At 40.9% G+C, this 12,552-nt stretch overlaps 1 protein-coding gene and 1 non-coding gene across 3 annotated transcripts in view; one reads left to right on the top strand and one right to left on the bottom strand.

The window, feature by feature from the left end:
* CLDN10 (claudin 10) overlaps nucleotides 1-12,552 on the bottom strand; it is a 106,256-nt gene that overhangs the window by 27,664 nt on the left and 66,040 nt on the right. The window lies entirely within an intron of this gene.
* LOC114215896 (U6 spliceosomal RNA) lies at nucleotides 791-898 on the top strand. The gene has a single exon (XR_003610652.1). It is a non-coding gene; the product is annotated as a U6 spliceosomal RNA (small nuclear RNA).

Raw genomic sequence — 12,552 nt, 5'->3', positions numbered from 1 at the left:
CTCTCGCTCTTGCTGTCTCTCTTTCAAATAAATAAATAAAATATTATTTTTTTAAATGCATTTGTGTTTGTGTGTAGATGAAGAAATGTACGTGCATATGTCTGTATATATATGTACGTACACACACACATTATAAAAAATTCATTAGAGTACTCTGTTAGTTCTGTCTTTTCCATGCTTTGAGTCCTGTACTATGCTCTCAGCCAGTTAGAATTTAATGAGCACCCACCGTTTTCCCTTACTATCCTGAATTGGGGGTCTTCTGTGGTGTATGGTATTTACCTTGCTATGGACTGTCTCTCTTACGTTTATTTTGTTTTCTGATGAAGTTTTGACCCATATTAGCTAAAGAGTGAGTTACAATAAAACAAAGGAAAGGGTCCCATTCAGATGTAAAACGCAAAGTTTTTTGCTTTCCATTTTTCACTAGGTACTTCTGAGTTGTTTCTGGAAAAGCTATATCCCACGGACATGCCCACAGCAGGGAGGGATGGATCTTGTTTTTTCAAATCCTCGCAATACTTATTCCATCTGACTATATAATTATTATCACTTTAAAACCCAAGTTTCTTTATCTCCAAAGTTCACGTTCTTACTATATTTAAGTGATATCCTAGTCATTCCAATTCTGAGGGCACTTAAAGATATGTTTTTAAAGATAAAAAAATACAAATACTGAAACGTTCCAGAGACGGCTGCCTGGCTCAGTCGGAAGAGCATGCGGCTCTTGATCTCAGGGTCATAAGTTCAAGCCCCATGTTGGGTGTAGAGTTGCTTAAATAAAACTCAAGTGCTCACTTCAGCCGCACAGATACTAAAATTGGAAGAATACAGAGAAGATTAGCACTGGCCCCTGCATAAGGATGACACACAAATTCTTGAAGCGTTCCATATTTAAAAAAAAAAAAAAGTTCCAGACATTACCTCCTCTTATCTGATTATGAGAGAAAAACAGGGGTGTGGGAAGAGAGAAGTTTGGAATATTGCACTGAGATATCAGGGAGGCAGATGTGTATGTATCAGAGAAGTAGAGACATGGAAGTAAAAGGGAAAGAAGAGTGACATGTAGTAACGAAGATGTTTTCTCTTTATTTTTTTCAAAGATTTATTTATTTCAGAAAGAGAGAGCGCGCGCACACGCGCGCTGCAAGTGGGGGGGAAGAGCAGAGGGTAAGAATCTCAAGCAGACTTCTTGCTGAGCGTAAAGCCCCCCATAACGTGGGGCTCAACCCCACAACCCAGAGATCATGACCTAAGCTGAAATCAGGAGTCAGACGCTCAACTGACTGAGCCATCCAGGCGCCTCGGATGCTTTCTCTTTAAAACATTGATTGGGGGCGCCTGGGTGGCTCAGTCGTTAAGCGTCTGCCTTCGGCTCAGGTCATGGTCCCAGGGTCCTGGGATCGAGTCCCGCATCGGGCTCCCTGCTCCGCGGGAAGCCTGCTTCTCCCTCTCCCACTCCCCCTGCTTGTGTTCCTGCTCTCTCTGTCTCTCTCTCTGTCAAATAAATAACTAAAATCTTAAAAAAAAAAAAAAAACATTGATTGGGAGTGAAAGTGATTAAGAGTAGGAGGTGATGAAGAGGACTTTTCAGATGAGCTTGTATGTATGTGTGGAATGAGGAGAGAGAGGCAGGACCATTGACTGATTTCTGCCTCCCTGCGTTGTTTTAGCCCTCTCTTTCTCTCAGATATATAGATATAGAGCGTTGGAGAATTAATGTATCTAAAAAGCAATAGTTCATGTTTGGGGAGATGAGGAAAAGGTGGAAAACAATGATGGAATTAAGCATTCGTGTCATGTCAGCACCATCAATTTCCTCTTTATTTTTTTCTTTTAGAGTTGATTGTCCAAGTTTCGGAAAACAAACTTGTAACCACAATCACCTCATCACCAAACATTATGTTTTATTTGCTAGATGTGCCCAAAATGCAAGTTTTCCTGCCCATTGACCTTTGTGTTCCATTTCCTCTCCCATATCCTGGAGGGCATCCCCAGCTGTCATAGACCTTGTGGGAGGTGCATTTGAGGAATGATTGAGAAAGCAGAGGCAGTCAGAGACTGCTGAACATCACTGAAACCTGGGAGGAACGAACAATTGTTATGGGAATAGTGGCCTGAAAAAGCTACAGCCAGGCGGTCGGTTTGACATACGGGGATTCGAAGAGCCTGGGGAAGCCAGTGTAAGAGCTGAGGATTCGTTGCCATGAGATCCTCAAATGGCTCATATGGTTCAGGTTTTTGCTTTCACGTTAAGCACAGCATTACTCATTCACTGAAACAATTCAAAATGCACTTATTGGGGGGCTATTACGTTCCAGACATCCGTTCCCATGTTGTAGATATGGTGAACGAAGTGGACAAAATCTCCACCCAAATATAGCTGACATTCCACTGGAGGAGACAAGAGTAAGGTAAGAGAAATGGTTAGTTTATCAGACGATATGTGCTAAGGAGAAAGAAATTAAGTCAGTGGGTGTGGGGGTGTTCTACCAAGTGTGTGTTGGGGGGAGGTTGGCTTTTAAATTTTAGTTATGTGGCCAGAGGAGGCCTCCCTGAGAAGATGACTTTTGGGGAGAGACCTGAAGGAAAGAGGGAGCTAGCCATGTGGCTAGGTTTCTGCAGCGCATTCCCGGAGCGGGGAGCCCATCTGCCTTGTCTGAGCAACACTGGAGGGGCTGGTGTGGCTGCAGCAGAGAGGGTGAAGGGGAGCGTCGTGGGAGATGGGGTCAGAGAACGGGGTCTGTGTGTGTGCACCTGTATGCCCACGTGTGTATCTGAGTGTCTCTGTGTGTGCTTGTCGGTGTGTTCATGTGTCATTGTGGGTCTGTGTGTGTGCCCACACATCTTTATGTGTTTGTGAGTGTGTACTTGTGTGGGGTGTCAGCAGTTTGTGGAGGGCTCTGTAAACCCTAACCACTTTGGCTTTTACTCTGACTGCAAAGGAGAGACACTGGAAGGTTTTGTGATCACTTGGGAACAGGAGGTCACTTTGGGAAACAGGATGCCAGTTGGGAGGCTGGTGCCATAATCCCGCTGAGTGATGGCAGTGGCTTTGATCAAGCTGGTAGAAGTGCAGTGGTGAGCGATGGCCAGATTTTGCAGTTTGGATCTCTTTTGAAGGTAGAACTGACAAGATTTGCTGATGATGGGCTGTGAAGTATGAGTGAAAAAGAGCAGGTCAAGGAAGACATCGGGGTTTTGGCTTCAGGCATTGGAAGAGTGGAGTTGTTTCCCCGAGGTGAGGAAAGCTCTAGATGAGCAGGTTTAGGGGTGGAAACAAGAGTTCAGTATTAGAATGCCCAGTGGACAGCCAGGAGGAGGAGCCAAGTAGCATCTACAATTCCAGAGTTGAGGGCAGAGCTTCAGGCTTAAAAAGTACACTTTGGAGTACTACTCGGTGGTCAGGTGGCATTTCGACCACGAAACTAGCCGGATCCTTTCAGGCTGAGGGTAGATGGGAAAGAGCTATTCTAGGAGTCGAGGACGAACCAACAAAAGAGATTGAGAAGGCACAGCCATCTAGGGCAGAGAAAAACTGGGGCACAGACTCTGGAAGCAGCGTGAAGAAATTTTTTTTAAGGAGGAAGAAGTGGAGTGATCAATGGTGTCACACACTGCTGAGGGGACAAGCCGATGGCAAACTGAAGAAGGAAGAGCTCCTTGACCGGGGCGGTTCTGGGGAGAGGGGGGCACACACACCAGACCAGAGTAGGGTCCATGGAGAATGGGAGGGAGAACTGGAGGCAGGAAGTGTAAGCAGCTCCTTGAAGAGAGGAGAGAAATGGTTGTGGGGCCTGGAAGGAAAGTGGATTGTGAAAGGTGTTTCTTTTTTAAAGTATTTTCCTATTTAAGAGGAGAGAAATAATTATATTTTAGGGCCTCCGACTGGCTAAGGTAGCTTTGTGCAAATTCAGGAAAGATGCCCTTTCCCCTGTGTGGCTGCAACCCCGCACGAGGACAGACAGCTTGGAGAGCCAAGTGTGGGCGCAGGGTCCCATGCCACAGGCAGCCTGCCTCAAAACTGTTTTGTCCAGACGCCTGGGTGGCTCAGTCGGTTAAGCGTCTGCCTTCGGCTCAGGTCCTGATCTCAGGGTCCTGGGATCAAGCCCCTCTTTTCGTGGTTCAAAGCAACAGCTGTTTCTATGTTTGATTTAGGGTTTGTAAAGAATTAATAAAAAGATCTAAGTAGGAGGGGGAGACGAACCATGAGAGACGATGGACTCTGAAAAACAAACTGAGGGTTCTAGAGGGGAGGGGGGTTGGGGGGATGGGTTAGCCTGGTGATGGGTATTAAAGAGGGCACATTCTGCTTGGAGCACTGGGTGTTATGCACAAACAATGAATCATGGAACACTATATCAAAAACTAATGATGTAATTTATGGTGATTAACATAACAATAAAAAATTAAAAAAAAAGATCTAAAGAACAAAGTTGATGTCATGTCATCCAAGTGTAGTGCAGAAGAAAAATCTGAATTACAAGCCAAGTTTGACTATTTAGAAGTTGAAAACTGTCATATTTAATACAGGTTCTCCTCAATATTTATCTCCCGATAAAATATTTACGAGTACATTAGTAGGAGGCTTTTTTTCAGGTTAATGCAGAGTCATCTTTATAAATGACTTTTTGAATAGTAACATGAAAAGAAAGGAAATAACAAGAGAATTGTATGCTGATAATATGGTAGACATAATAGACACACCTTTTCGTGGTTCATAGCAATAGCTGTTTCTATGTTTGATTTAGGGTTTGTAAAGAATTAATAAAAAGATCTAAAGAACAAAGTTGATGTCAAGTTTTGCCCGTGATTATTACAAACTGCCACACCTCTAGGATTTGGGACATAAATCTTTCTGACAAACAAATATGCCCTAAGTCAACGACTTCCCCACCACGCAATTCATCCACATATGTAATCCTAAAGAGTTAAGCAATGTTTTGTTTTCCAATCAAAACACTATGTGAAAGATTATATTGTAATTTTTTGACATGGTACATAAAGCAGCCAGTGAAATTTGTTTAAGCAACCTGAATGATATTCTGTCTGTTAGTTTCTAGGTTTTGTATACTGTCGAGGAGAAAAGCAAATAATAAAACTCCATTATCCTCATGTTAATTTCCAGATGAGAGGAATAGGATCAAATAAATTAAAGCACCAATGTTATATAGAAGACACGAACAGACGTTTCTGCAAAGAAGACATCCAAATGGCCAACAGACACATAAAAAAGTGCTCAACATCACTCGGCATCAGGGAAATCCAAATCAAAACCATGGTGAAATACCACCTCACACCAGTCAGAATGGCTAAAATGAACACGTCAGGAAACGACAGATGTTGGCGAGGATGTGGAGAAAGGGGAACCCTCCTACACTGTTGGTGGGAATGCAAGCTGGTGCAGCCACTCTGGAAAACAGTCTGGAGGTTCCTCAAACAGTTAAAAATAGAGCTACCGTACGACCCAGCAATTGTACTACTGGGTATTTACCCTAAAGATAAAAATGTAGTGATCCCAGGGGGCACGTGCACCCCAATGTTTATAGCAGCAATGTCCACAATAGCCAAACTGTGGAAAGAGCCCAGATGTCCATCAGCAGATGAATGGATAAAGAAGATGTGGTATATATATATACATGGAATATTATGCAGCCATCAAAAAAATGAAATCTTGCCATTTGCAACGACATGGATGGAACTAGAGGGTATTATGCTAAGCAAAATAAGTAAATCAGAGAAAGACAAGTATCATATGATCTTACTGATATGAGGAATTTGAGAAACAAGGCAGAGGATCATAGGGGAAGGGAGGGAAAAATGAAACAAGATGAAACCAGAAAGGGAGACAAACCATAAGAGTCTCTTAATCTCAGGAAACAATCTGAGGGTTGTGGAGTGGGGGTGGGGTGGGGATATGGGGTGGCTGGGTGATGGACGTTGGGGAGGGTATGTGTTGTGGTGAGTGCTGGGTGTTGTATAAGACTGATGAATCACAGACCTGTACCTCTGAAACAAATAATACATTATGTTAATTTAAATTAAAATTAATTAATTAATTAATTTTTAAAAACACCAATGTTATAAAACTGTATATACAGTATTATGGGCATTCGATGAATAGTCATTGAATTTAATTTATTGGTCTAAAAGGACAACTTACGTATTAGATGGAATGTTAAGCATACTCTCAAAAACTATAATTGTCTATTTTTATTTATTCTTTCAAGTAAATGAAGAGAAAGTCATATTCCCTCAAATTATAATCTTGCAACAAATATGGGGCCTTAGTTTATACTTCAAATGATCAACTTAATCCTCAAATAATTGCTTTTTTTTCTCTTAAAACCCATTTGTATATACATATATAAATAATATATTCATCATTAAAATTTTTTTCTATAGATGGTTTGGAATCACACAATATGAAATTAGGAAAATGCAGTATGTTTTCTCATTTGTTGGTTTTGCTGGGGTTTTTTGTTTTGTTTTGTTTTTTTAGTAATCACTACACCCAACATGGGACTTGAACTCACAACCCCGAGATCAAGAGTCACATGCCTGGAGTGCCTGGCTGGCTCAGTCTGCAGAGCACAGGACTCTTGATCTCGGGGTTTTAAGTTCAAGCCCCACATTGGGTGTAGAGATTACTCAAAAATAAAAAAAAAAACACATTGGGCGCCTGGGTGGTTCAGTCAGTTAAGCCTCTGCCTTCAGTTCAGGTCCTGATCTCATGGTTCTGGGATCAAGCCCAGCATCTCAGGCTCCCTGCTCAGTGGGGAGCCTGCTTCTCCCTCCCCAACCTCCAGCTCGTGCTCTCTCTCACTCTCAAATAAATAAATAAATAAAAATCTTTTAAAATTTTTTTTAAAAATTTAAAAATCTTAAAAAAAAGAGTTGCATGCTCAACCGACTGAGCCCCCCAGGTACCCCTGCTTTGCTCTGTTTGTAAACTGAGTTGACTACCTATAATCTAGTGAGAATTGCTACTTGGCAACTTGACTCACAGATTAGGATCACCAATTTCTTGTATCCTTTTTCCTAACATCCAATTAATTTTGACTTTCAAGACACTTGGTTTTACTAGCTTAGGGGAAACCAAGCTCAACTCTAAGTAGCATACATCTCCACAATCCTCCCTAGTTTAAATGGCACTCTTCTCGTCACCTGGAAAGCTCTAGCTGACTCTCAGTCTCCAGGCAGGTGACTTCTCAAAAGGGTGGATGTTAGACCCCCATATATATATACTGGTGCTTGCTTAACCTAACCAATGAACAAATGTGAATGGGGGTCTTTAGTGATTATGGCTTTAAAAAAAAAAAAACTATGGTTATGATTATGACTCTTACTTTAACTACAGCTTTTTTTTAAATTATTTACTGAATATAGCATGCATATTTCTAGTAGTACAGTATTTTATTTCTGGCCAAGCAGGGCCAAAGATGAACCACATTTGTGACTACATTTTAAAACTGACTTTTAAAGCACATACATTCATAGTCTAAATCAAATAATCCTTACATAGATGAAATTCCAGCTCCAGCTGGAATACAATCACATCTTCCTCCTGCCCTAATTCCTATGGTTATAAAGTAACAAACAGAATATCATTCTTACAAATGAAAAACATAAAGTCAGTGCAATGTTGGAAGTTTTTTGTCATGTTTTGTTTTTTTATCATCATACTCGGGTGCAAGGTATGGAAACAGCCCTGGACTGGCATTTCAAGGACCTGGCACCCAGTCCCAGCTCTGTCACTACTTTGTTAATTTACGTTTACTTTGGCCCATTGTGAATGGGCTGAAGAGGTTCTGTAGAATTGTGCCTGGCTCTAAACACAGAAGGAGGAAATAAAAAATTCAGTAGGAGAATATTGTTTCCTCCTTCCCTTCAAACAGTGTTGCCAAAGGGAAAATAAGAAGGAACAGGAGAGACAAAGGGAAAGGAATAGGAGAGAAAGAAAGGTTCAAACAGAACACAAATAGCTAGAGTGTGATGCAGTTGTGGTCCATCCACATCGGAAACCAGCAGGTGAGTTAGAATCACCGAGAAATCTTCCTCACCGCTCCAGGGATTTACCCTTCATTCTCAAATTTCACTTACCTTTTGCTCATCCTTACCCCAGCTGCCCCACTCCCTCCTACTCATGGTCACTTGCTTATATGTGCCTCTTTAATGGGAAGCAAAGAACAGTGGCCTACAACCTGGTCATTCCAAATTCCTCCCTGTCCCAAATGTTAGGAAGGAAAGACCAAGCGAGTTTCAGTTTTATGGGCAAACAGCCTGATTCCCTTAGATCTATGCCACGGCATTGGTGTCAGTGTTTATTCTCATGGCTGGAATTAAGTAATTTGTAGAAGGTCCCACAGCAGATTAATGCTGGAACCAGGTTTATCATGCACAGCTGCCGAGTTCTCATTGTGCGGGAGGGGCCGAGGGGCCATGGTGCCACGGGGCTATTCCACACCGCATTCCAAATCCCTCACTTGTCAACTGCAAGGACCTTCCTATGCCCATGGTTGTGAACAAGCTTTATTAAACATAACACACTCAAAAGAACCTAAGTGCCCAAACCTCCAAACTTTACTTTTTTTTTTAAGATTTTATTTGAGACAGAGAAAAACTCCAAGGTTTAAAAGGATTGCATATCGCTTCCAGTTCTAAATAAAAAGTGTCATAGGTAGTAAACTGATATTGTCAGTGTCCACGGAAAGACACAGTATTCCAACAAACACGAAATTTAACTCGATTACTCAGGCTCTTAAGCTAGAGGTTTGATGATAGTTTTACAGGTAACAAAGGGAGCCAACTTTAAGAATATCATTTTTCATTCAGAAGCGCTAGCCAGCACCTAATTTTTGTTTAGCTTTTTCTGATATTTTCAAATATGCCATGTGTTTTCTATCTAATCCAGACTAACAACTAAGAGGTAGTCTTTTGTAACTTAATATATATCCTGCTGGATTTCAGTGCAGTTCTTAAAGGCAAGTGTTTGTTAAAGGATCAAGATTATCCTTTGAAAGCTAAATAAGAACCAAAAGAATCATAAGCATTTGAGCTCAAAATAATGAGCATCTTCTTATTTTCACAGTTTTCCTTAAAAAAAAAAAAAGGAATATGCAAGAGTTGTCATGATAATATTCTGGAAAAGTAGAAAATATAACATCAATAAGAAATTAAGCCATCTCGTAGTTAGCTTTTCTTACCTATTTACTTTTATATATTATTAAAGCCCTTATGTAATGCAATAGCCTTCTTCCGGCTGCAGTTTCTGACTGAAATTTTAACTTTTATTACAAAATCAGATTCATTTTCTAAACAAATTGGTTTCAGTATATGAGTTTTATACCAATGACTGTGGCAAGCCTTTAAAAGTCATGTATCAACTGGAAAATGGTCATTTCAGAGAAGACATATTGAAAAAATGCTATATTCCCAAATGTCTCAATATAAATAGTGAATGCAGAAACGGATTCAAAATCCAGTCTTATCACCAGCGCCCCCAGTCTCTCCTCCGTATTGTTATAGGATGTGTTTGTGTCTTTGACTCTTTCATACCCTCCATTCTCACACAGCTATCCTTAAACATTTTTGGTCGTTGATTGATCTGGTTTCTATTATTGAAAAGCAAGACAAAATTTGGCATCATCCAACAAGTTGAGTATTTTAAAAGCATCTTCTTGGTGGAGTCTACAGAGAATGAAATCTAAGGGGCTTAGGGGTGTTGCCCTAAGGGGTACAACAGAACAAGGGTGTTGGCTTTAGCAAGGGTAGAGGAAAAGGAGGAGTCATGGGCCCCCCAAATCCAGAAAAGAAATGTGGTCTGGGCTGTGCCCTAAAGAAGATGAGATTAGATCTTTCAGTCACAAAAGGAGGAAGCGGGACTTCTCCGTCAGCATGGGAATCTCCAGATGAGTACACACATCGACCTTGCTATTGGATGGTGTGCATAATGAAGGGAAGTTTTGACCAGACACAAGCAGAACTCAATGTGATAAATCAAATTATAGCACTCTGTGATAATCTAAGAAGGGTAAGTACAAGCACTTGTTGGTAATTCTTAGAAATAATTTAGCAACGGGTCTTAGATTTGTAATTAAATGAAAACTGGAAATAATGCTTGGTTCTCGTCTTTTGGTTCCTTATCCACATGCAGCTGGCAATGTCATTGTAGACTGGTGCATAAATAGGGACCACGAATTTAGCTTTTGCTCTCATTTAGTGCTACTTGCACATTGCCATTGGAGGATATAGTTGTTTGAGTCCTAGTTCATAGTCCTCAGTGTCTAATCAATTCACAAATAAAGTTTGAGTGATTCTCTACTCATAGTTGGTTTCATTCTGAGGGCTAGAAGCCAATCAAAATGGTGTTGTTTCCCCTAGATAAGTGTTCATTGTTACTTCCACCAGCAAATTACCAGTTAGGTACTATAGATAGAGAAGCCAGTTATAGAAGCAAGAGTAAGCTAATAAATGCATAGGATTTTCAGATTTGGAAGTGCCATCTGTGGAGTGAGGTTCTGCCTTAATCTATACCTCTTAAGGACAGAATTTGGCTAAGGGGATTTCTGTTAAGTAAGAAATATCTAGAGTACATTACTACCATTGAAAAAATCACTTCCTTGGGGCACCTGCCTGGCTCATGAGTCTGTAGAGCATGTGACTCTTGATCTCGGGGTCATGAGTTCAAGTCCCATATTGGGTGTAGAGATTACTTTAAAAAAATAATAATAATAAAAAGAAAAAATGACCTCCTCTTTGCACTTCTATTTCCATCACTTGCATGTAGGAAGCCCACCAGAACTTCAGCACACCTTTGGCATATCATTTCCCTGAGAAAACGTATCCAAGTCATGGTGAGATTCAACCTCAAGGAAGAGCTGAGATCACAAGTCATATGGCTACTTGTATGTGAGAACAGGCATACATACTGAGTATTTAAAATGTGAACAATTCCAGCTGTGATCAAAACACAACAAAACAAAACCCCCCTCATTCACTATTAACTACCCACAAACAAGGTCTGAACTGTATTACTTCACTACTTGTTCTTTGAGCAGTGGTAGAATGGAAATACACCCTAAAATTAGAAGATTGTAAACAAACTGGGTTTTTTAAATCCCATTTAATGTTTGATTTTAAAATGCCTATCTTATTTTGATTTGGCTACCCAAAATAGAAAAATGTTGGCTCCAACTTAGTCTGGCTCTTCCCTGAAACTACTCTTCAAGATGCAAAAGGTTCTTAATTAGCACTCACACAATGGGACTTAATTCATATGCATATGCCACAGAAATAATGTTTCTGCACTAAATTACAGCAGCTGTGAAATTTAAATATGACTAGGAGCCAGAGAATTTTGTGAAATACTGTACTATATTTCATGAGAAATTTGCGCCCTCTTTTGGATAAAAATTGTCAAGACATTTAAATGTGAACTTCAAAAATACGTAGTCAATGCTTAAAAATAAACACGGTTTTGTTTCAAAGACCGTGGGAAAGAAGGAGAAAGAACAGATGTTAAAGACATGATAAAGTCAATATTAGCAGAGCTGCAAGGCAAAGATTTTGCCACTGCAAGGCAAAAATGGCCATATGAAGGATCCAGCATTAGGAATCTATAGTTTTCTTTTAAATCAAAATGTGTTTAGGATTTTTGCCTTATGTTCAATGACAAAGTAGTGTTTCTTAGGGCCAGTCTTCTCTAGAAAATAGTGGTAAGCACTTATCTTCCTCCGGAGACTATAATTTTTGTATGGGTAGGGACAAATTGTCCCTTGGGTGATCTTTCTGCCTGGATGAAGCAGATATCAAGGAGTTGTTTCTTTCAGATTTAGGGAAATATACAAATGCATTTAAAGATACCTTGGGGGACATTTTGAAAATTTTCTTCATTTTTCTTTTTCAACCAAGCATCTCAGTAGAGTTTCTATCATCATGATCTCTCTCTCTCCACCATCCCGCTGACTTCTCAAGCCAATGCAATCCAGTTCCCTTTCTCTCTCCAGTGAAACACCACAAGCCATGGGGCCAAGTGGCTTCATACAATGGGATTTAGTAGATATTTCCCATTCCTTATGTTGCTTGACCTTTTTGCACATTTTGACACAGTTGCCCAGTTCCTCCTTTGTGAAATACTTTTTTTGTTTTGTTTTGTTTTGACAGAGAGAGACACAGCGAGAGAGGGAACACAAGCAGGGGGAGGGAGGGGCAGAGGGAGAAGCAGGCTTCCCATGGAGCAGGGAGCCCGATGCGGGGCTCGATCCCAGGACCCCGGGATCATGACCTGAGCCGAAGGCAGACGCTTAACGACTGAGCCACCCAGGCGCCCAGAAATACTTTCTTCCTTTGGTCCCTATGACCCTATTCTCACTTCTGTTTCTCTGCCTGTCCATGGTTCTTTGTCTATCTCCTGCTTAAGGCTGGCATCCCCAGCATTCTGTGCTTGGCACTTATCTCCTTGCACATCACACCCTTTCGCTCGGCAAACTACTGGCTCCAGAATGGAATTCCCTGACCCAGTCCTGATTCCCACTCCCTGTTGGACACCTC

The sequence above is a fragment of the Eumetopias jubatus genome, unplaced genomic scaffold, assembly GCF_037043125.1.
Source record: "Eumetopias jubatus isolate StellerSeaLion01/CBP00866 unplaced genomic scaffold, mEumJub1_p1.0 scaffold_3, whole genome shotgun sequence".
Lineage (NCBI taxonomy): Eukaryota > Metazoa > Chordata > Mammalia > Carnivora > Otariidae > Eumetopias > Eumetopias jubatus.
The sequence above is the reverse complement of the archived record's forward strand: the minus strand, read 5'-3'. Positions and strand labels throughout refer to the sequence as shown.